Genomic DNA, 25,344 nt, shown 5'->3' with positions numbered 1-25,344 from the left:
CATTTCTATAACTACTACACAGGACTTTCAGCTGATCCATATATAGAGCGGTATAAATATTGATTTAATTCTCTTTTCCCCGTTATCAATATAATATTTTAACTAGAAGGAGAATTCCATGAGACTGACTGCACTAAATTTTGCACTGATTCACACTGGAATAAATCTGGGGTAACTCCAATAAAATCAATGGATCCTGTGACATCAAACAACAAGCTAACAAGAAATTCTCTGTAGGGAAACAGAAATACCTGAAAAAAAAAGCTTCCTGAGTGAGGAACAAAGGTCCATATACATGCAGTTAGCTTCATAAAGGAAGAAACTGAAGAGGCTGGGGAACCCCATGACCATTTAGAAACTCAGCTTTGAATATTTGGTGCCATGTTGCAATGGGCCCTGTGGTGGAGCATACCCTGCAAGAGCAAACATGCAGATGCAACATTCTTGATGAAGTAACACAACACTTTTCAACAGCCTAGACTATTTCTGTGCCAAAAATGCTTTTAAAAATATCACTTTTTTCTTTATTTTCACTTAAAAAGTCAGCTAATCCTTGCATAAAATGTTAGCAAGGGGATTTGGACGGCATGATCCTCTGCCACTCTGGGTTCACTCAAGCCAGTCAATAACTAGACCCCAAACCAATGCTCCCAGGCAGCTCTTTCTTCTGATCATAATCTGTGCTGTCATATTTTAATTAATAATGACTGTTTCAAATTTTGAGGATGAAATTTAAATAATCATCTAATGAAAACCAGGTCATGGGTCAGTAGCTCCATGGACATGGGCAAAATAATTAATTGCTTGAGAACTAATGGTTGGCTGTGGCTGTATAACTAACTGTTCTTGAGATTGGTTTAGAATACTACAAAATACTTAGCATTTGCGTCCTTGAATTACTAGGCAACCCTATGAATGGGTTTATTTCAGTGCATCTTTCTTAGCAGCCTCAGACACACTGGCTTCCCACCCCCAAGAAGATATAGAAAGTTATGCAAATGAACTGGTCTTTTCTACAGACAGACTGAGTAGAAACTGGCATAGTTTCCAAGTTCCCATTACTTTTCTTGGGCTGCACTTAAAAGGCATATCACTGAACAGATCAATGTTCTATCAACTAACTGTCGAAGATCTTTCCTCAGTTCTTGTCGTCATGTGTTGCAGTTTCTAGAAAGGATGAAGATTGAAAAACTCAGCATCCACTCCTAGACCCAGGATCAGATGCAGAGTGAGTACGGGTATCTAGGGAGTGACTCCCGATTTATATTATCATAAATGAGATCAGAATCTACCCATTGTTCTCTCATTTGTAAAGTGCCATATACATCAATGGCATTAAACAAATAATAATAAAGTTGAGCCTGTACCCAATCCAAAGATACCCAAATTTTGGGGAGGTTTGGATTTGATTTTTGTAACTCAGCTGCATCTCTAATGATAATAAATAAAGGGAAGAGCTTGCACTTCAGATAGCCTGATTCTCTCCTTAAAGATGTGATATGTGGATGTTATGGCATTTCTTGTCAGTTGAATTATTGTAATTGCATGAAGAATTGCAAGTAGCTATCTTTATCAGGTATGTAGCAGTATGCCTATGGGTGCCTGGGACAACACTGAGCCCCCATCTGTCTTTGGTATGGAGGATTGTCCTACTGTGTAATGGGAGCGGGCAAGAGAACTATCAAAGCCACAAGTAGAGTGGCCACTTTTGGGTCATATATTTTCATATGTAAGTATAGTTTCTAACAAAATCTTTTGCAAACACTGTTGTTGCCAAAGTGTGGAATGACTGTGCCCTCCCCCCCAATCCTCATCCCCCAGATCCCTGTAGGTGCATGGCGAAGTTGGGGAGGGAGACATGAGGACCTGATGGGGATGCATGGAAGAGCTGGGTTCAGGAGGGGGCTCTGCCCAGCAGAGGGGCCAATACTCACTCGGATACAGCCTTCCATTCTCCCACTGACCCCGACCCTTCAGCACAGCCCCATTCACTCCCCCGGCACAGGGAGCAGTGAGACTGGCAGGGAGCCAGGTCCCAAGAGCTTTGGTTTCCCAACTGTTGCAGGGAGTGGGCTTCCCCAACTGCCACCGGATACCCCTCCCCTCAGCCCCTTAGAAATAGCAAGTTACTCATGGGATATGAATCTCCAAAGGGGAGCTCAGCAAAAAAAGTTCGGGAACTCTGCCTTAGAGCCAAGATGGTGCTGATGGCAACAGCAGTGACTGAAAAGCCTCCCACTTTTATTCATGCAAACCTCTCCTCCATGGTTTCCTCTCCAGAATGGCAAATATTAGCCCCGGCCCTCTTTCAAGAAGAGGAAGAAAGAGGGATTTTTAAAGCCTCATTATTTGATTACAACAGCCAGCTAGATGACTGATTTGATTTGCAATAGAGCAGTTAACTAAGCAGCCAGCCAGCCGCATGACACCTAGTGAATGACTGTTTGAAAACAGGAATTTGCACAGTAGACCAGCCAGAGTCCATATTACTTCCCTGCCCAGAACCCCCTGAAAACATCTTTATAGCATCCCACTGACTCAAACCTACAGATTTAGTTGTCATTTCCTGGAATTGTCTATATTTTATTAACTAGATTGTGTATGATTGGGAAAAATAGGCTCCTGGGCTGCAACTTGAATTTTCTTATGTGCTACAGATGGTCCTAATATGAGAAACACTGAGATTTAAACTTCAGGCAGAAAAGTAATAGCCTGGTGCCTGCCAAATTAGCAGACTAAACCCAACCAGTTAAACCCAACCCAGATTTCATAAAGAAGCTGCATAGCACTTGACCTTAAAAATAATATTTTAAAGGACCACTGCCCACATTACACTTTTTTTTAAAGAGTTATTATTTTTGATTTTTTTTATAATAGGAGGAAACTTGCATTTCCTAATGAAATGACCAAAAAAAAAAAAAGAGACAAAAATTATTTACTCTAGCCTATAGCTAATATTTTACCATTATGCCTGAAAAGAATCAGCATCCTGTTAAGGTCATTTCCATTCTCATTTTTGGATCCTGATAAGGCCTTACATCAGTCTGTCATTGAGATATATACTGCACATCTCTTTAATAAGATCTCTCGATTTGATAAAACCCTTATTAGTAACACAAGAGGTCTCCAAAGAACAGTCTGCCTTTGCTGAGACAGTGTTCCGGTCAAAAGCACGCTTTTGTCATTTATGCTGCTTTTGGTGTAAGTAGGCTTGAAACACAGAATTCTTTTGTTTTCCAAGATAGTTCAGAAAGAGCATATTTATCAACGTAAAGTAACACTCTTTACAGTAGCTGCTGTTATCAGAGAAGCAATGTATTTCCAGGATATGGGGTGGTGAGGGAGAGAGAACAAACTAGCTTAGATTCCGAGTAGTCTATGATTACATTATGTAAAGAAGAAATTGTACCCAGTGTTTTTACAGTGACAAATATGCCACACTTTAAAGCAGGAGTTCTCAAACTGGGGGTCAGGACCCCTCAAGAGGTCCCAAGGTTATTACATGGGGGGTCACGAGCAGTCAACCTCCATCTCAAACCCCACTTTGCCTCCAGCATTTATAACGGTGTTAAATATATTTAAAAGTATTATTAATTTATAAGGGGGGGGGTCACACTCAGAGGCTTGCTATGTGAAACGGGTCACCAGTAAAAAAGTTTGAGAGCCACTGCTTTAAAGGCTCTGCTCTCAAATAATTCCCACACATATCTCTCCTTCCATCCCCCACTATTCTTCTGTCCTATGATGGGTGGACTGAGTATGGGAGTAGGGTTGCCAACTTTCTAACTGCAGAAAACCGAACACCTTTGCTCACCAGGGAGAGATTTTAAATACTATTGTAAAATTAATTACCCCCCCCAAAAGTGTCCCACCCACTCACAATGAGCAAGACTAAAGAGATTAATGGAGGTGCTTGATTTTTCTTGCCTTCACCTAACTGTCCTGTAGGGGATCCAATACAGCTGCAACCACTGACTGACTTCTTCCCTACCTGACTATGAACAGCATAGCAGGGGGGAAAAGTTATGCTGTTTCATGACTCATCACATTGTTTAAATGTACGCTTTAATAGACAATATATGCAATGTGGACAAATTAATGTTATGGAAGTCTTAATGTTAACATTTCCTGACATGTATATTTAAATATATAATCTTAATATTGCATTGATGTTATTTTATGAATTCATTATAGCTCTTTAATGTTAGGAAGGTGAGGTTGCATAAAATGTAATTCATGCTGCAGAAACTGACCCCTCCCTATTTTACCATCCTGCTCACTGGTGGCTCTGGGAGGCACTGACCTCAGGTGGCCCCTTAGCAACCGCACCAGCGCTGCCCTGGCATTTCCCAGGCTTCCTGGACAATAGGAGCTGTGGAGACAGCGCTCGGGGTGGCACCTGGGGGCAGTGGCAGCATGCAGAGCTCCTCTGGCCGCCCCTCTGCCTAGAAGCCAAAGGGACATGCTGCTGCTTCCCGGGAGCTGCACAGAGCCGGGCAGGGAGCATGCCTTAGCTCCGCTGCAGCCAACCAGACTTTTAGCAGCCTGGTCAGCTCTGCTGACCAGAGCAGCCAGGGTCCCTTTTTGACTGGGTGTTCTGGTCAAAAACTGGACACCTGGCAACCCTATATGGTAGTCAGCAATGAGAACATCTGAAATACATAGACACACACCAAGTCATTCATTGAACAGAAATATGGATTAAAAAACCATGAGTATACCCCTCTCTTGGCCATAGAGGGAAACATAAGCCTTCCAGTTAGTGAAGCTGTCATAAATATAAAGGGAAGGGTAAACACCTTTAAATCCCTCCTGGCCAGAGGAAAAACCCTTTCACCTGTAAAGGGTTAAGAAGCTAGGATAACCTCGCTGGCACCTGACCAAAATGACCAATGAGGAGACAAGATACTTTCAAAGCTGGAGGGGGGGAGAAACAAAGTCTCTGTGATGCTTTTGCTGGGAACAGAAAGGAATGGAGTCTTAGAACTTAGTAAGTAATCTAGCTAGATATGCGTTAGATTCTGTTTTGTTTAAATGGCTGATAAAATAAGCTGTGCTGTATGGAATGTATATTCCTGTTTTTGTGTCTTTTTGTAACTTAAGGTTTTGCCTAGAGGGATTCTCTATGTTTTGAATCCGATTACCCTGTAAGGTATTTACCATCCTGATTTTACAGATGTGATTCTTTTACTTTTTCTTCAATTTAAATTCTTCTTTTAAGAACCTGATTGCTTTTTCATTGTTCTTAAGATCCAAGGGTTTGGGTCTGTGTTCACTTATGCAAATTGGTGAGGATTTTTATCAAGCCTTCCCCAGGAAAGGGGGTGTAGGGTTTGGGGAGGATTTTGGGGGGAGAGACATTTCCAAGCGGCTCTTTCCCTGTTATATATTTGTTAGACGCTTGGTGGTGGCAGGAATAAAGTCCAAGGGCAAAAGGTAAAATAGTTTGTACCTTGGGGAAGTTTTAACCTAAGCTGGTAAAAATAAGCTTAGGGGGTTTTCATGCAGGTCCCCACTTCTGTACCCTAGAGTTCAGAGTGGGGAAGGAACCTTGACAGAAGCATTTTTTATTTGTTACTAAGATGCAGTCCCCTTTAGCACACAAAGAAAGAGAACTGCTTGATTTCAATATCTAAAGTGGTGGGAAGTTTCCCTGAGGGAAAGTTGTTTGGACCAATCTACCTAATTCTGTCACTTGTGCTCTCTCTAAAAGTTCCTTCCTCTTTTCTATCTCTTTATATAGGCCCAAATTTAGATATAACCCTCACAGAAGTCACAAGCCATTTTTGAGCTACAGGTATTTCCAAATTAACACTAGACAAAATCAAAGGAATTATGAATGCGAGTCACCTCTGAAAATAAAATCTGAATAGGAATCTAGATGTCTTTCAAATTCTGCCCCAAATCTCCAAAACATATGAGTTCATTTTCTCCAGAAATTTCCAGCAGTGGGACAGACATTTGTGTACTCAGCAGATCCCATTGTGAATACTAAGAACTCCCAAAATGAGGTCCACCATTGAAAACATGGCTACTTCATTTAAGTGCTTTAATCGGAGCTGAGCTCTTCTGAACTCCTGGCCCCAGTCATGGGTACTGAGTTCTTTTGAAAACCTGGCCTTGTATATATGAAAAATGTAGCTACTTCATGGTGAATCAGCCAATATTTCCAAACAATAGCATTGCTCTTTATTTATATTCATCTTATGCTTTCACATGCTCTTATTATACAAACCCTGAGATGCTACTGTGAAGAGAGAAATGGGAACATATAATTTAATCTCCAAACCTCCTGAATAGTTTGATGACAAGATCTTTCTGGAAAATTATATATATATATATATATATATATATATATATATATATATATGAAAAATTGCCTTTTAATTTACTGTGGTTTGCATACTCAAATTAGGTTTTTGTGCTAACTGTAATGTAAAAATTCATAAAATGCTTATGGTTTATTCAAACTAACTTTTAGACAACATTAGTTCAGATAATTTGGTAGATCCTAAGACAGTCAAATGTCATTCCCTTATTTACCATCATTCAGAGATACATGCTATATTTATGCTTCAGAATCTTTTAGATGTAGATCTGCATGAACACACAAAGTTCTTATTTTTCTTAACATTTCAGGCATTGAAAATTTTCCTCATCTGCTTTCAATCTGCATATGCACAGGACAGCAAAATGTGGATATGTTCCCAATATTTTGCCATATGTTCGCTACATAGCGTGCCTGTTCCCCCAAGGTACACACTCGCATTGCTAGCCCCGGCTGAAACCTGCACTGCTGGCTCCTGACTGCTATTTTTAGCATGCTCGCTAAATTAAAGCTAGTGTGGGTATGTCTACATGAGCTGCAAATTATACCACTGGTTGCAGTATAGATGTAGCCTATGTTTATCTTGTTCATGTTGAGTTATGTTCTGGCCCCATGCAAAATTCAGAGTAAATGGGCATTAGAGTGGGAGTGGATACCCTTCCCCAGCATATAACATAGAAGCAGAGGATAGGGAAACTGTGCAGCCAGGTCAATGCACTTCATTGACCCAAAAGCTGTGTCTGCATTCTCATAAACATGTCGGATCCACTGCAGAAAGATGTCATGGAGACTAGCTCTATTTAAAAAGCAGGAAGGAGTGTAGTGATGAATTATTGGATGCTCTCACACCAATTTGAAGGATGAGTGTGAATGATTTCCTTGAACCTGATAAAAGTCATCCCTTTTCTGGGGTTGGCTAAATCACCCCCTAGCAGAGATGGCTTACTCCTGGGACTGGTGAAAATGCTTCTGATGAATAAACGGCATCCCTCTCTGTTGGCCAGACTGCACAAAATGACAGATTCTAATTTTTCAAAACTGTTTCTGTGGGATGAAAGCCCTGATTCATTTCTGCCCCCTTTACTCACATTACTCCTCCAGATGTCTGACTGAAATGGAGAAAATGTATCGAACCTTTTTCAAAACTTGTTTTAGGCAGAGATTTGTGCCAGGTTATTTTATCTGCTCTGTTAATTAATCCTCTTCCTAAATATTGCTCTTAATTTCCTTGTTCCTCTCATGAATGTAACTCTGATTCAGCAAAGCGCTCAAACTCATGCAATCCCATTGACTACATTTACAGGATTTCACTTCAGTGACTCACCTGCTTAAAGTTAAGCACGTGCTTAAGTGCTTTGCTTATACACTATTTATGCAAGATAGCTCTTTTCCTATTCTACTGGGGAGTATTCTTCTCTTCCCTCTCCATTGGCTATACAAATTGAATTTCCCAAAGGTGTGCACCAAAGAAAGAAAATAACATCTTCATGTTTTTAAATGAGAGTTACAGCATGTCTTTTTCCCTATTCATGGTAAATTATATGAAAGTAGGAGATACACAGCTAGGTGCAAGTGATAGGAAAAATATACTTTGTTCTCTCATTGTATTAAAATATTCAACATTGTTTTTCAAAGTTCTTAAGGGTTTGTTTGTTTGGTTTTTTTTTTTAAGAGCTGTGACTAATGCAGACAGGCAATAGTATGTATTCAAATACATACATAACATTTATATTCTACTCCAGACTCCCTCCTCCTCTGCTGAGGCTGCAGATTGAATTGCAGATACGAAGTCCTGCCTGGTAAAACAAATTAATAACTGAGCCTAGTGCTGATTAATTTGTCTTAGATCGGGCAAACTTCTTAAAGGGAAAAAAGTGGAGGAGGGAGAATACCTAGGAGACCTCAGAAAACACTGATACGTTTCATTCTCAATTATTTAAATAGTCAATTAGTAGTAAGCTCCAAATTCCTATAAGTGAATAAGGACGTATTAATGAAATCATAAAACTTCTTAGGGGATGGCTCTTTTTAAAAAAAAAAACTTATTGGACCAATAAAATTGGGATTCTAAGAATAAAATGATTACATTTAAATATCCCACACATCCAATATAATAAAGGAAATTAAAAGTTCAGACTGACACACCATTCACAATGTGCAGCACTGAGTATAAGATTTAACTTTTTATATATTAAAAAGGACATTGTACCATTAAATAAAGCCTCTCTAATGAAGGGTTCAGAGAATGCTGACAGTACCCTCTAAAAGGAAGCTCATTTACATGTCAAGGGATGAGTTGGGATTAGACCTAAAGAAAAGGAGATAGATCTGGAAAGAGCAGAACTATTTCAATGATGTACTATAGTATGATTATACTTAACCAATTTATTACCAAGCTGGTGTCTTTCTACTGGGTGCAGCCTGTTCTAATTTCTGCTGGTGATGTAGGACACTGTGGACTTTAAAACATCACAGAAATAAAACATTTATTTTTTTCCCCTTTAACATTAACTCTGAAGAACGCTCCTTCACCCCATACTACTTTGAGATCCCCGTGGCACGTAAGTTAAAGACAATACATTAAGGATGCAACCTGAGCACTGACAATTTGCTAATGTAAAATTTGCTGGGTGCTAATATTTCTTTTTAGAAACATTTTAAAATGTAATTTATTATCACTTCAAGATAATCATGCCCCTTGCTGAACTGTGGCCCTAGTTTCATTTAAGACATTTATTGTCAGGTCCATTAGTTGCTTTTCTAAATGAACTCCCCAAAACATGGAATTACTAGTCCATATTACTTCAGGAGGGGGTTTTGACCTGGGGCAGGGGGTTGGGCTGTGGGAGGGCGTTCAGGGTGCAGGCTCCAGCTGGGCGGCACTTACCTCAGGCAGCTCCAGGTCTAAGACACAGCGGGGCTAAGGCAGGCTCCCTGCCATCCATGGCTCCTCACGGCTCCCGGAAGCAGCTGGCATGTCCAGCTCCTTGGCACAAGGGTGGCCGGGCAGCTCTGTGCGGTGCTCACTGCAGGCACCGCCCCCACAGTTCCCATTGGTCCTGCTTCTCTGATCACCCCTGCGCCTGGGGGCCACAGGGACCTGCCAGCCGCTTCCGGGAGCCGTGTGGAGCCAGGGCTAGCAGGGAGCCTGCCTTAGCCCAGTTGCACCGCCAGCCAGACTTTTAACAGCCCGGTCAGTGGTGCTGACAGGGTCCCTTTTCAACTGGGGATTCTAGTCGAAAATTGGATGCCTGGCAACTTTAGCTCCAGAGGGCCTCAACCCTACAAGGTGCTGAGAACACTGTAGCCTGAACTAGCAAAGCACATAAACTCATGGTCAACCTTAAATATGGAATTACTCACATGCTTAAAGTTAAGCACATTCTTAAGTTCTATTCTGGATCAGGCCAGAGTGATTAACATCTTGCAGGATCAAGCACTATTAAAGTAGCACCAAAGAGCTCTGGCTGTGCAGCTGCAAGTAAAATATTCCTTCTGCTTCTCTCTTTGTTCCTTATTCCATCCTCATTTGTGTCTGGCACTTCTTGATGCTTTTCCTTTGTTATTAGCACTCCTTACCCTCTTCCCCTCACTTTACTGTCAATTGTTTATTGATGGAAATGGAGAAAACTGACTAGCGTTTTTTATTTTTGCTTATAGCACCATTTAATTTTAACCTACATTTTCCTTAAGGTACAATATCAAGCATCTGCAGGAAACAAAATACATCTGTAGCTTTCAAATAAATAGTTGAAATAGACAAAATAAAAATACCTTCAATCCTAGTTGAGATGCACCAGTGCATACTACCTTGAAGAATAATTTTCTTCACTGTACAGTATTTACACACATTTATCAGTGTTGCTTCCAAAATCTGTGCACAGACTACCAATGAGAGGCATTCTATATGTTTATTTTATATTTTCATCATTATTTTATAAAATGGGGATAATGTTGCTAACTTTCTTTGTAAAGTGCTTCAAGATCTACTGATGAAAAGAGCTAGGTATTTTTGTTAATATTATTAATATATAATTTAGGGCTGTCAATTAATCGCAGTTAACTCAAGCGATTAGCTCAAAAAATTAATCGTGATTAAAACAATTAACCATGATTAATCACACCTATAACAATAGAATACCAACTAAAATGTATTAAATATTTTTGGATATTTTTCTACATTTTCAATATTGATTTCAATTACAACACAGAATACAATGTGCACAGTACTCACTTTATATTATTACTTCTGATTACAAATATATGCACTGTAAAATGATAAAAGAAATAGTATTTTTCAATTCACCTCATACAAGTCCGAAGTGCAATCTTTTTATCGTGAAAGTGTAACTTACAAATGCAGATTTTTTTTGGTTACATAACTGCACTCAAAAACAAAACAGTGTAAAACTTTAGAGCCTACAAGTCCACTCAGTCCTACTTCTTATTCTGACAATCATTAAGGGTATTTTTTCACTACCCGCCAGATTGGCGGGCAGCAATCAATTCAACAGGGATCAATTTATCTCATCTAGTCTAGTCGCAATAAATCAATCCCCGAGTGCTCTCCCATCGACTCCTGTACTCCAGCGCCACGAGAGGCACAGGCAGAGTCGACAGGGGAGCGGCAGCAGTCGACTCACCACTGTGAAGATACCATGGTAAGTCGATCTAAGTACATTGACTTCAGCTACGTTATTTGCGTAGCTAAAGTTGCGTAACTTAGATCGATTTCCCCCTCCCCTTAGTGTAGACCAGGCCTCATACAAACAAGTTTGTTTACATTGATGGGAGATACTGCTGCCTGCATCTTATTTATAATGTCACCTGAAAGTGAGAACAGGTGTTCGCATGGCACTTTTGTAGCTGGCATTGCAAGGTATTTACATCCCAGATATGCTAAACATTCGTATGCCCCTTCATGCTTTGGCCACCATTCCAGAGGACATGCTTCCATGCTGATGACGCTCGTTCAAAAAATAATGTGTCAATTAAATTTGTGACTGTACTATTTGGGGGGAGAATTGTATGTCTCCTGCTGTTTTACCCACATTCTGCCATATATTTCATGTTATAGCAGTCTCGGATGATGACCCAGCACATGTTCGTTTTAAGAACACTTTCACAGCAGATTTGACAAAAATGCAAAGAAGGTACTGATGTGAGATTTCTAAAAATAGCTACAGCACTTGATCCAAGGTTTAAGAATCTGAAGTGCTGTCCAAAATCTGAGAGGGACAAGGTGTGGGGCATGCTTTCAGAAGTCTTAAAAGAGCAACACTCTGATGCGGAAACTACAGAACCCGAACCACCAAAAAAGAAAATGAACCTTCTGCTGGTGGCATCTGACTCAGATGATGAAAATGAACATGCATCAGTCCGCACTGCTTTGGATCATTATCAAGCAGAACCGGGCATCAGCATGGAAGCATGTCCTCTGGAATGGTGGTTGAAGCATAAAGGGACTTATGAATCTTTAGCGCGTCTGGCAGGTAAATATCTTGCAATGTCGGCTACAACAATGCCATGTGAACGCCTGTTCTCACTTTTGGTGACATTGTAAACAAGAAGCAGGCAGCATTATTCCCTGCTAATTGTAACCAACCTTATTTGTCTGAGTGATTCGCTGACCAAGAAATAGGACTGAGTGGAATTGCAGGCTCTAAAGTTTACACTGTTTTATTTTTGAATGCAGGGGTTTTTTGTACATAATTCTACATTTGTAAGTTCAACTTTCATGTTAAAGAGATTGCACTATAGTACTTGTTTGAGGTGAATTGAAAATTACCATTTTTTTGGTTTTTACAGTGCAAATATTTGTAATAAAAATAAATATAAAGTAAGCACTTTACACTTTGTATTCTGTGTTGTAATTAAATGGTATTCTATTTTTGTTTAACAGCATGATAAATTGCGTGATTAATCATGACTAATTTTTTTAATTGTGCAATTAATTGCGATTAATTTTTTTAATCGCTTGACAGCCCTAATATAATTACATTTAAAATTATTAAGGATGCAAAGTCAATCACTTAAAAGTTAGGAATATCAGAATTTAGTTTGCCCTTGAAACCTTAATTCTTCCCCCATGTGCACATGCTTTATGACACAGTCTTTAACAACATGATCACATACCATTTTCTCCCCCAGGACCCCTTCCTCATTCACTGTGCAGGTTGGACAATGTTCAGGGAATGCAGCAGCTGAATAATTCCACAAAACTACTGAACATTTCCTCATAAGCTCATCACCATACTATCTGAAAAAGCTTCACAAACAATGAATTTATCTCCACTGTGAGATAAATGCTCATGTCTCCAGACTATACTGTGTCATTGCCAGAGGAGATGGGTAGCCAAACCTTTCACTGATGTCAGCTGCAGTTGTTAGTATTTAGAACTTCTGCATATAAGGCTCCAGGTATCAAGTTGAGCACCCAGGAAATGAGTAATACACATTGGCAAACCTGTGAAATTTTTAGTTTGACTTCTTCAGCATCATATAGGAAAACTGTGGCAGTCATAGGACTGAGTTCTCAGGGTGCCTCAACCTCTGTAGCACCCTGCCATGTTCTATACACACCTTCCAAATTCTAGAAGAAACGAGGTAATGATCCTACAGAAAGCTGCATTTGCTACGCACCCTCCATCCTGTGCACTGAACAAGGCAGGAATCCTATAGAAAAAATCATGTGATCAAGTAAAGGCTGTATCATTACAAATACACAAAAAAGGGGTTGAAAAGAAGTTGTACAAACAGCCTCCATATTGGCATTTCGTAATTTTCCACTTTGCACCCTGAACACCTTTCTTTTAACATATTTTGGAGATATAATTTCAAATTTTTTTTAAAAAAAAGGAAAAAGGTAAAACTAAATTCTAGCATGTGGCCCAGTAACAATGTCCAATCATGCATCATTGGAAAGGTTTGGACCTTGAACCTTTGGCACTACAGTACAGCTTGAGCTATATAGCCGGCACAAGGTCTTGGGAGCCTAGACTAATGGAGGAGACCTGACAATGGCTGGTCAAACAGCAAGAGGAGATGCAGAAGACCCTACAAAGTTTCCAGCAATCCCACCATCTAGAGAAGCAGGCCTTGATCACCAGGCAGGCTGAGCAGCAGCAGAGTCTGCAAGTCTTCATAAGAAAATAAGCCAACATGCATCAGCAGCTTTTACAGAAGGTAGTGAGTACTATAGTGGGGAATGGCAACTGGGCCCAGGCCCCGAGGCTCTGTAAGATGGGCTCTGTGAATGACCCCGATAAATTCCTGGGCACCTTCAGGCACCTTGGGTGGCTGGGACAGGGAAACCTGAGCCTGAGCCCTGTGGCTAGTCCCCTATTTGAATGGGGAAGCTCAAGTGGTCTATATGGTCCTGAATGATGAGCAGGGCAGAGAGACTACGAAGTGGTCAAGTCAGCCTAGATCATATCAGCCTTTTCACACAGAAATAAAATTTGGAAGCCTGAGGTAGACTGAAGGGTTGGAGGGGGCGGTGTTCCCCTGGGCATTCACTCTAAAGTTGATGGACTAGGCCACCCATTGGCTGAGGATAGACACCCAAATGGTGGGGAAGATAATGGACACTCTGGTGTTGGAACAATTTCTTCAGAGCTTCCTCAAAAATATACAGGTGTGAGTTAGACTACATCAACCTGTCACTTTGGATATGGTGGTAAAATTGACAGAGGACTTTGCAGAGGCAGACTTCCTCAGGACAGACGGTCAACAACATAAAGGACCAGAGCTAGGGAGAAAGTTCAGGGAACCCACATATGTCAAGAGCATGGAGAGGAAGAAGAAAGAGATCAGAGGAGCTCTGGTGGGGGCACAACCCATGAGAAGTTTCCGGTACAGGCATCAGGGACACAAGAAAAAAGTTGGCCTATACATATAATGTGGTTTTGCGGAGTTTTGCAGCTGGGTCAGGATTGGAGGGAAGACAAAGGCAAGGAATTGTCCACCATTCCAGTATTGGTGTGAAGGAAACAACAAAAGGCTCTGGCAGACATGGCCTCTGCTTGCTCCTTGATCCAGAGAGAGTTGGAGAAACCCCACTAATAGATCCTGGGGGCAAGTCTAAGAATAGAATGACCAAGGGGATAAAAAGCCTTGCCTTCTGGCAGAGGTATCCCTGGAAGTCCAGGGGAGGTTTAACTGGAAGTGAGCTGGGACAGTGGATATTTTGCCTCACCCTCTTGTGTTGGGCATAATTTGGAACCCCCTTCCATTAAGGAAAAAAAGGTGGTGTTGGGGGCGACTGGGAGAGAAACAGAAAATCTGAGAGGGCGGGAAATGGAGCTCAAAGGGAAGGAAGGAAACAAATCAGAGGGAGCAGATTTAGAAACCCCTAGACAATAGAGGATAATTCAGATGAAAGGGGAGGAAAAAGAGTCTCCCAAGAAACTGGGGGGAGAAGATCGAAATTAAGGAAGTAGGGACTGTGAAGAAAGAACCTGAGCTCCTTAGTAGAGGTTGAGAGACCATGGAGTTCCCCCACACCACAGCACCAAGGAGAATAATCTCAGGTACGGTTTGAAGGGATGGGAGACCCCAAGTGACCACGGGGGTGCTCTCAATCCATGACCAGATACAAAGGGTGAGAATAGGGAGGGCAGTCCCCCAGGGTTCCCATGGTGTGATGACCTGTTGAGTCATCTCCCCCCACAACCAAGTGTGATTTATGTGGGTGGAGAATGAGTGGGCACCACCAGGATGACCTAGGGAGGAAGTGAGGCACACGGATAGAGACATGTCCAGTAACCGACAGAGAGCCTGGGGAAAGAAAAATCTGATGGTCAGGTAAGGGGGAAGGTGAGTGACAGAGGTTGGGCAACACCCTGAGCCAGGTCTCCAATCACTGCACCTGTGCTTAGTTGCCCCACCTGAGTCACCACACCTGGCTATAGGAACTGCTCCCGACTGATAGATTGCCATGGACTGGATGGAGTTAAAAGGCTAATTAACTCAGTAGCCCAGATGGCACAGGAAGGGAGTGCAGCGGGGAGGGGAAGAAGAGAGCCAGAGCCAGAGCCATGAGAGAGCTCTCCATGTCACTGCTGGCATTAGGCGGAATAGTCTGCAAAGTTGGAAGAAAAGATCACTGTAAAGAAACTGCACAAGGTCTTTTACCCGAAGAAGGTTTGCAAGCCATTTCTGGGGCTAGAAAACAGGTAGGAGTGAGTCCTCCCTGCCACACAGCTCCAATCTCTAACTGAGGCCTCTAGGTTCTACAACAATACACATGATAACTACATTAGAAACAAGGAAAAATAGAGCCTGGCATTTAAAAATGCACATGCACAATTACACACCTCCTTTGCACATGCAATTACTGCAACTGCAACTGTGACATTTTATAGCATAAATGGCCACTCATTTGCATGAGCTCAGATTAATTGTTAATGCATACTAAATGTACGATTATGCATTTACCACCAAGCCCGATTTATATATTTTTGTAAAAGAAGTTTAGAGATATAAAACCAAACTGCCACATATTGTAATTTCAATATCCCAGAAAACAGCCTTCTCATCTTGTTTACTGAATTTTCTCTTTTATATGAAAAAAAAAACATGTAACAAAATGTTCCTTGTTTTCATGAAGCACTTTGTATTGTTGAAAATATATACACAGTATAAAAAGGGATGATGTGCGGAATACTTTAAATGCTTCCTGCCACAGATTTTAAAATGAATGTGCTAATTCATGCTAATCTAGTTCAGTACTTTGAAAACAATTATATTTATTTTACAGCCCACCTGCCACACTGACTAGTATTATAAATATGCTCCAATGCATACACATTTTCACTTTATAGCACCTGCAGGCAGAATTAAAGCAAATAAGATAATAATGATGATTTTGATTAAACAGGCTCAGTGGTATATTTGTACAGACCAGTGCAATGTTCGTGATTTTTTTTTTATTTTAGCAAAATTATCTATATGCAAGAGGAAAAGCCATAACACACGGCATCATGTATAATCTCTAAGAGTGCTCTGCTCTAGCGATCTACTCTGTTCAATTTAACCAGAATATTTTTCAGTTATAGAATAAGTTTTCAGAATATCATAGAAGTGTTATAGACTGATATTTTCCCACATTATTTTGGCAAAATATAGGCCCAATTTTTCAAAAATGGCCTCTGATTTTGGGTGCCTCAATTTTTGGCTTTCCATCTTGAGCTACCTTAAAGAGGCCTGATTTTCAGAAATGTAGAGTCACATCTTACATTTAAAGGACCTGAAAGTGCTCAGCATCTCTAAAAATCAAGTCAAAGGCATCTCAGTTTGAGCCCCCAGAAACAGAAGAACCCTAAAATCCACTTATGAAAAATTTGGCTTTTGTTGTTTTGAAACCACCAAACCAGTGCAGGATTCTAATACATACACTAAACCATAATACTGTTTCATCTGATTCTAATTCAGAACAAGGGGTGATCATGTACTTCTGTACAGGGTACCTGCAAGGCCTTTGACTGGACTCCAAAAGAAAAGCAGGAATACCAAATAGAAGGGCTGCATTACAGCTCAGCACTCTGGCCTCATGTTAGAGGGTAGATTTTGACATCTTATACACCCTGCACTTCAGCCACGTAACACATGAATACTCTTGCTTTGTGCAGGTGAAGTGAATTTCACTGAGAATGTTTGTCCCAGATTAAAAGTATGAAAAATATTATTGATATTACATTAGCACCTTCAGGCCCAAACTGAGATCAGGGTTCAGTTGAACAAAGCACTGTACAAAAACATTACTGTGTAGACAAAGTTCTTGTCCTGAAGACCTTACAATCTAAATTGACAAGACGAAGGTCTGGAGGGGAAAATAAAGCACAGAAAGATAAAGTGACTCGTTCATAGTCACAAAGCAGGTTATTGGCAAAGCCAGGAATAGAACCCAAGTCTCCTGACTAAAGTTGGTCAGGAATTTTTTGACAAAATGCCTTTTCTTCAGTATGACTGAATGCATCCCTGCATTCACACCCTACATACTATTATCAAAATTTTTGTACAAGGACTGCTTTGTGGGGTGTCATTTGAAAACTCACACTTTCCAATTAGTAATATCACGGTAGAATGCATGTAGCAACATTATGTGTAAACATGAACATAAACTAAAATCATGACTGAAGTGTGTTTCCCAGATAAGTCTGGGGAGTGGCTAAACCAGTTTCTCAAAGACAAAGGGCAAGCTGACACCTCAGTCAGGTGTCAACAGAGCTGATGGGCCACCACCTATCCAGTGGTCATTCTTTGGCAAGAAAGGGAGCAGAGATGAAGAAATCTGCATCTTAGGCTATGGCTATACTGGCACTTTACAGCACTGCAACTTTCTTGCTCAGGGGTGTGAAAAAACACCCCCCTGAGAGCAGCAAGTTACAGTGCTGTAAAGCGCCAGTGTAAACAGTGCCCCAGCGCTGGGAGCCGCACTCCCAGTGCTCTAAGTTAATCCCCTCGCGGAGGTGGAGTACCTGGAGCGCCGGGAGAGCTCTCTCCCAGGGCTGGCGCGCGACCACACTCGCACTGCAAAGCGCTGCCGCGGGAGCGCTCCCACGGCCGCGCTTTGAAGTTTCGAGTGTAGCCATGCCCTCAGTAAAGAAACAGCACGAGAGCTTCTTCCTCTACCAGACCCATCTCTTGGTTCTGAGCTGGAAATGCTTTTCAGAAGAGGGACTGAAACCTTAAAAAGGAGGGACAAACACCCCAAGACACCCCTCCCCTCTCTCTCCCTGTACATCTGACCTGCATACCTGAGAAGACAAAGGAAACAGCCATTGGACTCTGGGGAGGCTCTTGACCTGAAATTTTGGTCAGTAATGCTGCTGGAAGCATGTGGTGAGAAATGTTGCTTTGAATCTAATATAGTTTGTTAAGTTAGGCAATAGAAAGCATTTTCATTTTTATTTTCTTGTAACCATTTCTGACTTTGATGCCTCATTGCTTGTACTTACTTAAAATCTCTCTCTTTGTAGTTAATGAACTTGTTTTATTGTTTTATCTAATCCAGTGTGTTTAAATTGAAGTGTCTAGGTAACTTCATTTAAGGTGGTAAGCCGGTGTATATTGTTCCCTTAAAGGAATAACAGACAGTATATTTGCACTGTCCAGGAAAGGGCTGGGCAGTACAAGACATACATTTCTGGGGAAAACTCCAGGAATGGGAGTGTATTGAGGGGCCACTCTGCAGTATAACTACATCTGGTGACAGCCAGAGTATAACCCAAGTGTGGTTGGCAGGCTGCAGTTACAGATACTCAGGGTGCAACCCTGGTGGGAGCTACTACCATTAAGGTATTTTAAGACACCCGAGGTTGTATGGCAGGGGTGACACAGCCCCTCACTGGTCTGGATTGAACCTCGGTCTGTCACAATGAGAAAATACAAATTCATCAAAACTGAAAATTTTGCAGGAATGTACCAGTTTCAACAAAAGGTTTCTCAGGTCCAGGATGGAGTTTCTGATCAAAATGTGTCTGTGCATATCACCCCAGAATAGCCAATAGCTCAGTAGTTAGGGGACAGGTGAACAGCAGAGCAGAACTTGAACCTGGGTCTCCCACATCTCAGGTGAAATACCTGCCTACAGGTTATTCTGGTCTATTGTTCTCATTTTCATGAAAAACTTTGAAGGGTTTTAGATTCATCCTGATGTGGAACAGGAACATTTTTGAAACTCAAAGTTTTGTGGCTTTCCCACTCAGCTTTATTCCTGACTCCACGTACAATGCCCTAACCAATACCACCTCCCAAGACGAGTTGGACAGTTACACATAGTCCATTAGCAGTTTGTGTTTCTTTTCCTTTATTATATACTTCCTGACCAATTCTCCTAACAGATATGGGATAGAATGTAGTTGGAATTGCAATATGCTAGTTGATATGCTATTAATCTAGTCATGTTTCCTCTCCTTAACTTATCTTGATAACCTTCATGAAACACATTGTTGTTGCTAGTTTCTTCTAATTGTTCTGTCTCATTAAGAATATTCTGAATAATAAGTGACAGCTGCTGATGCCTAAGACATGTTTTATGTTTCAAATACATGAACACTGAGACAAGACATTTAAAATGCTCCAGGAGTAATAATTATTATCCTTAATGTATTTATTTGTAATTAAAGATGCATCCATTTATAAGAACATTTATCACCTTGTTATCAACAAGCATAATATTAACTGTGAGATCTGTACACTAGAACCTCAATAATGTGCACTGGCTGGTGGAAATCCCAGTGGCATGTCTTAAAGGATGGCCCAGAGCACGTGCTATCATACTTCCTGAAAGGCTAGTGGCATGGTGGAGGTTGCTCTTCTTCCTGGATTTGCCTCTTGGAAGGGCTAGAGAATCAGAAGACGCCTTCATCCAATGCTTTAATAAACAGTATTTCAAGAAATCTAAGGTTAGGGCAGACATTCTACAGTATATGACCTCCCCGAGATCAATTTTGCCTTCATAGTGGAAGAAGATTGTAAAATCTGAAATCCTTTACACACTTAAAAAGAATCTACTTACAGAAACATATGGAAAGAGTACTACGTATTGTAAACAAGTGCAGATGAGAGGTTTCTCAAGAGAATCTAGCTGACACTTCCATTAGTAGCAAGTACAAGGACCATCTCAGCTATTTGTTTTCTGCTGGGTTTACAGTCAGTTTTATACAGTTATATTAAGGCTTATAAATTGTATTTAGGAAAATTTTCTTTTATGTCCATTTTGTTAAGTTATACTCATAGTTGTGTTAATTTATTAAGCTATGGTGCTAAGGGATAGTTTGTTCTTTATGACATGCATGAGTGTATTTATCCACATGCATAGAATATGTAATGATGTGGAGTTATATAAAGCCAGTATTGATGCTCTGGTACTTTTGAGTTATGCAGGTCATCCCAAATAAGTGGCAAAACTTTCATAGTATGATGCACCATTTTATGTTTTGTTCACGCCATGTGGAGCATATCACAACAAAGCTATTAAAGGTTTTTTAAGCAACCTTGTAAAATAAAATGTAAAGCTGTAAAGTGAGCTGCCTTAGTTACCCATAAATCCCTAAAATGTAGTGAACTCTGCATTTGTTACATTACACACATATGTTTAATGAAACTATAATTCTGTTTCTTGTGTTCAATACCTTATTTTGTTACACAGCTTAGCCTTTAAAATGTGTAATTACTTATCCATATTTTTAAGGAAAGAACATTCAGTTTGGACTTCCCATGAATCAAAATTACTGCAATAGATTGTTATCCATATTTAGTATTTAAATTTCACTTGGGCAATGATTCCCAGCTCACTTGTTGCCTTGAGCTAAAAAATCTACTATGGTCACCTACACAGGATATCAATATTTATACAAAAAAGGAACTATTTCTGCCCATATCATACTACTTTTCCAGTCCTAAGGTACTAATAAAGCCTGCCTACACATCGGATGCACATCAAACCTTGTTTCACAAGGCAGGAATTCACATGCCCTACCGGGGCTTTTTATGGTTACTCAGGAGTTTTAACATTGATTATACCACATCTGCTTTTAAATAAAGTATTAGAAATTTGGCCACTTAACAGTATAATCATTCAATCATACACCAAATTTTCCTGCCACAGCTCCCTATAGCTTACTTATCATCTAAGGCATATAATCCTATTGTCATAGCAAAGGGTGACTCCTTGCTTTATAAATTGCAATAGCACTCCTAGAACTCCGGTGGGTAGAGGAATTGCTTCACTCTAGTACCATTTCCAGATAAGGAATGATCAATATTTTTTTCTATCACTTGAAAAACAACATTTGGTGTGCACAATGACCACTTTACACAGAAACTCATCTCCAAAAGACAGCCTCCACCACTGGACAATGAACATGAACTATTTCAAATCTGAAACACATCAAGGCATAGGCTCCTGGATTCACATAATGTCAAAATCTAATTTTTTTTCCACTTAAAATAGTATTTGTTACCCTAAAGTCTGTGTCCTAAGTGTAACTGTTGCAGTGATATCTACTGCACGCTGCAGACAGCTTAAAAACATAGCTCAGAGCCCATTCTTCTCAGTCAGGTGTTAACTCTGGAACTCACCGATGAGAGTATCCCTAGGGAGAACTCTGTCTAGGGAGTGGGGATTTTCACTGCTGCCATGCCACTATGGCTCTACTGGTAGGGGCTGGTGTTGGTGTGGGCTCTCACTCATGGACTTAACTGCCACCTATTTGAACAGAGAAGGTCTTTCTTTTCTAGGAGATTGTAAGCAGTTACTGGCAAGGAACATCTGAACTGTAAAGAGTCTAACACATTTTTGGGCACTGTAAATTAATGATATGAATATGTTTAAAAACAAATAAGTATCATAAGAATTGTTTCATGAATGACAAAGCTTGGTACAAGAACCTGATAATCCTTGTTGGTCATGCACATACCCTCTCTCGTTTTATACAGAATTTCTTAAAGCAAATTAAAAAGGGGCTAGGCTTTTTGGTTAAGTGGGGATATTAATTACTTTAAAATATTATGTTATACTAAGAGTACAATGCATTCTAAAACTTGACACTTCAACTTTATTAGCTTACAACAGAAACAGAGTAGTTTTTAGCAATACTATTTATCAAAGGTAAACTGCTCATTAAGACCTAATTATTAAGGCAGTGCAACCAATCTTCAGTAAAATTCCATTACAGAGATTAAAGTCCTTGAGAAAACCATTCACTTACTCTTATGAAACTGACCAATGTTGAAGTATCTGAGTAGTCCCTTTTCCCCCCACAACTTTAATCTATTCAAATTTACTGCGGTCAGACTGTAGAAAGAAGGCACAACAAGGCATGTGCGGTAGTGGGATGCTGATATGCAGCTGGAGTGTTTCCGATACCATTAAGTGGCTATGAGTGCTGATAATTTTTTTCATTATAATTGTATTCCAAGAACAGACAAAATGTGTTCGGTGCTTTACAACCATATTAGAGGGCACAGTCCTTGCTCCAAGAGCTTACAGTCTGAACAACCAATTCCAAACAATATTCTGCGTCTACAATTTGCCTCCTTAATTCACTTTGGCATGATCTTTGACCTTGAGCTCTCTTCCTCCCACACTCCATATGTGCGTAGATGGCCTTCTTCATATTTCTTATATCTGTCGCTACAGCAATTCCTCTGTGCCTTTATAGCACCTTTATTTTACAAATTCACTTTTGCTTTGATTAATTACCCTGCATGGTCTGTGGCCTTTCCATGTTGCATGTCTTCAGACTAGCAAGTGTTGACCACCTTCTAAAACATACAAAGAGACACTATATCACCATCACCAAACAGTGCCTCCGTCTTCCCATTTGCTTCAAGATTCAGGTCAAAATCACCATCCATGGACTTGATCTAGTTTTCTTAACTGATGGTCTCTGATGACCATATTGTGGCCCAACATACTACAGTTGCATAGGGGAGTAAGCCCCCACCCACAGCTAATCCCTTTGTGTGGATGCATTAGTCATCTCCATACCTTGACTAAGGGCTACAGGGGAGAGCGGGGACTGTATATTCAACTCCCCAACAAGAACATGTGCTGAGTGGATGGAGTGTTCCCTTTGACTCCATAACATTCTGGCCAGCTGAAAGTAGGTAAGTAATGTGCACCAAATAAAGGTCTATAGGAAATTTGGGCATGTCTATGGTACAGTGGCACAGCTACTGCGGTGCAGCCGTACCACTGTAGTGCCATAATGTAGATGTCTTCCACCTTGATGGGGTTTTTCAGTTTGACGTAGCTAATCCATCTCTCTGAAGAGTGGTAGTTAGGTCAACGGAATAATTCTTCCATTGACCTTTCTGCATCTACACCGGGAGTTAGGTAGACATAATTATGGCACTGACATTTTTCACAGCCCTAAGTGACATAGCTAGGTTGATCTAATTTTTAAATGTAGACCAGGCCTTCCTGTCCCTTGGGTGCAAGGAAGGAATTGTGATCCTCCGAGTCACACTTCCTTCCCCTGGGTCCTGCTGGAGTGGCAGTAGTTACACACCACCCATCTACATAGGGCTGACCTTAACAGCTCACTCTAACTTCCAAGGTCTCCATTTCTCGCTGTTCTCTTCCAATATCCAGGAGCAGACTGATTTCTGTCCCTTCACTGTGTTGAGAGAGTCTAGTCCTCAACATCATCTGCCATTTACAATAGCTTTTTTATATTTCTTCACCTCATGAGTTCTGTTTCCAAATCTCATTTGAATACATATGTTCTTATGTATGCCTCACAATTTCTAACCCCAATTTACCCTCCATTATTGGCTTTATGAATAAATATTTTAATTTATTTACTACAAAATATCCCCATCATTGCTTTCTGTAATTTTTACCATAAAGTGTCTTACATTATTTAACTAAGGAAAGCACTTTGGGATATGCTTTGTTTAAAAAAAAAATACAAAGCTCTGTTACAACCTACCATAATGAATAGTTTGGGAAGTTTTCAATAAGTGTAACATGGAAATTAGTTGTATTTTAAAGTTATTTTAATAGACTTTTGTGGATTGCAAATATCTGCCTATTCAGACAAGTAGAAATAGAAAACTGAAGCAAAAAATCTCTCTGTTCACTAAAGTAAGCAATTTTGTCTTGTTTTTCAACTATTTTGAATACTATAGGAGAAGTCCGTCCACTATTAAATGAGCAAAAGACAGCTCTTCCTCTTCTTGTCATTTTCTCTCCAACCAGAGCAACCCAACAATAAATACAGAACTTAAGTGGGAGGGGGCTACTGACAACACTTTTCATGAGGGTTCATAGAATCATAGAATATCAAAGTTGGAAGGGACCTCAGGAGGTCATCTAGTCCAACCCGCTGCTCAAAACAGGACCAGTCCCCAATGTTTGCCCCAGCTCCCTAAATGCCCCCCCCAAGGATTGAACTCACAACCCTGGTTTAGCAGGCCAATGCTCAAACCACTGAGCTATCCCTCCCCCCAGGGTTCTTCAACTAGTGTTTACATACTACTAAATCCAAAATAGTTTGAATGACTTGACCCTCAGAAAACTCTGCAAAGCCCATTTATTTGTTTCCCAGACAGTTTGGGAGATTGGTGGCAGGGCGAGAATGGAGATGTAGGGTATGATGGGGGATTTGTTTATACTGGCATGTTGCACTGAATAGACAGGCCAATTTCTAATATGGAGTTGGGCTGGTTAGCTTGACTGGATTTTGGTTGTTTGGTAATTGTTGTTGCTGGTGTGTTTTGTTTTTGTTGCTTGTACTGTATTCAAATAAAATAGTTTCATCATCATGATCTTTTTGGGGGGAGGGAATTATTTTTACGTAAGAGTTTCTTTCGTTCACCTACCAACAGAAACACTATATGGGAGAAATATTTTAAAAAAATCCTAAAGCATTGCATAGAGTGAAGAGGTACTAAGGAGCGAGAAGGTCTGTGACATAAGTTCAAGTAAATCGATGGCAAGTTCTTCAAGAGTTGAGCTTTGACTTAGATCCGGAAATGAATGTCATTTTGAAGATATAGTTGTGTTTCTTTGTATACATGAAAAGGCGGGCCACAGTGCTCAGCATAAACTAAGATTTTAGAACGTCAGATGAAAGGAAGATGGAATAACATATGCAAGAGATGAAACAAATGAGGATTGCAGTAGAGTCAAGGAAGTGGTGTCGGTTGGGAAAAATTGGAGAGGTGGCAATAAATGGATTGGAAGTCACTGAGATGTGAGGGGGAAGAACATTTAAGGCCAAGTATCACACCAAGGTTACAGACTATGAAGGAAAATGGGGTTACAGACTATGAAGGAAAATGGGAGCTCTGAGTGTGAGAAAAGGCAACGGAGTTGTGGTGAGGATCCTCCTCTCTTCTTCTGTCTTTGAGACATTTATGTAAATAAAACAGAAACAGTCACAAGTTTCCATGAACTACACAGGCAGAGAAAATGAAACAAGAGCATTGGTAAAAGGAATAAAAACTGAGCACCTTCACCAACAAAATTTTACTTAGTGGTTTCTTATTCTTTTTCTAGT

The 25,344-nt window shown here is 40.4% G+C and overlaps 1 protein-coding gene and 1 long non-coding RNA gene across 4 annotated transcripts in view; one reads left to right on the top strand and one right to left on the bottom strand.

Moving 5' to 3' along the window:
• Positions 1–25,344, bottom strand: part of GPC6 (glypican 6) — a 1,139,050-nt gene that overhangs the window by 255,446 nt on the left and 858,260 nt on the right. The window lies entirely within an intron of this gene.
• LOC141993186 (uncharacterized) overlaps positions 1,151–25,344 on the top strand; it is an 86,138-nt gene continuing 61,944 nt past the window's right edge. The window contains exon 1 of the long non-coding RNA XR_012640796.1: positions 1,151–1,228. This is a non-coding gene — a long non-coding RNA (uncharacterized LOC141993186). The remainder of the gene's footprint in view (positions 1,229–25,344) is intronic.

This window comes from Natator depressus, chromosome 1 (genome assembly GCF_965152275.1).
Source record: "Natator depressus isolate rNatDep1 chromosome 1, rNatDep2.hap1, whole genome shotgun sequence".
NCBI lineage: Eukaryota > Metazoa > Chordata > Testudines > Cheloniidae > Natator > Natator depressus.
This window is presented reverse-complemented; position numbering and strand designations above follow the sequence as displayed.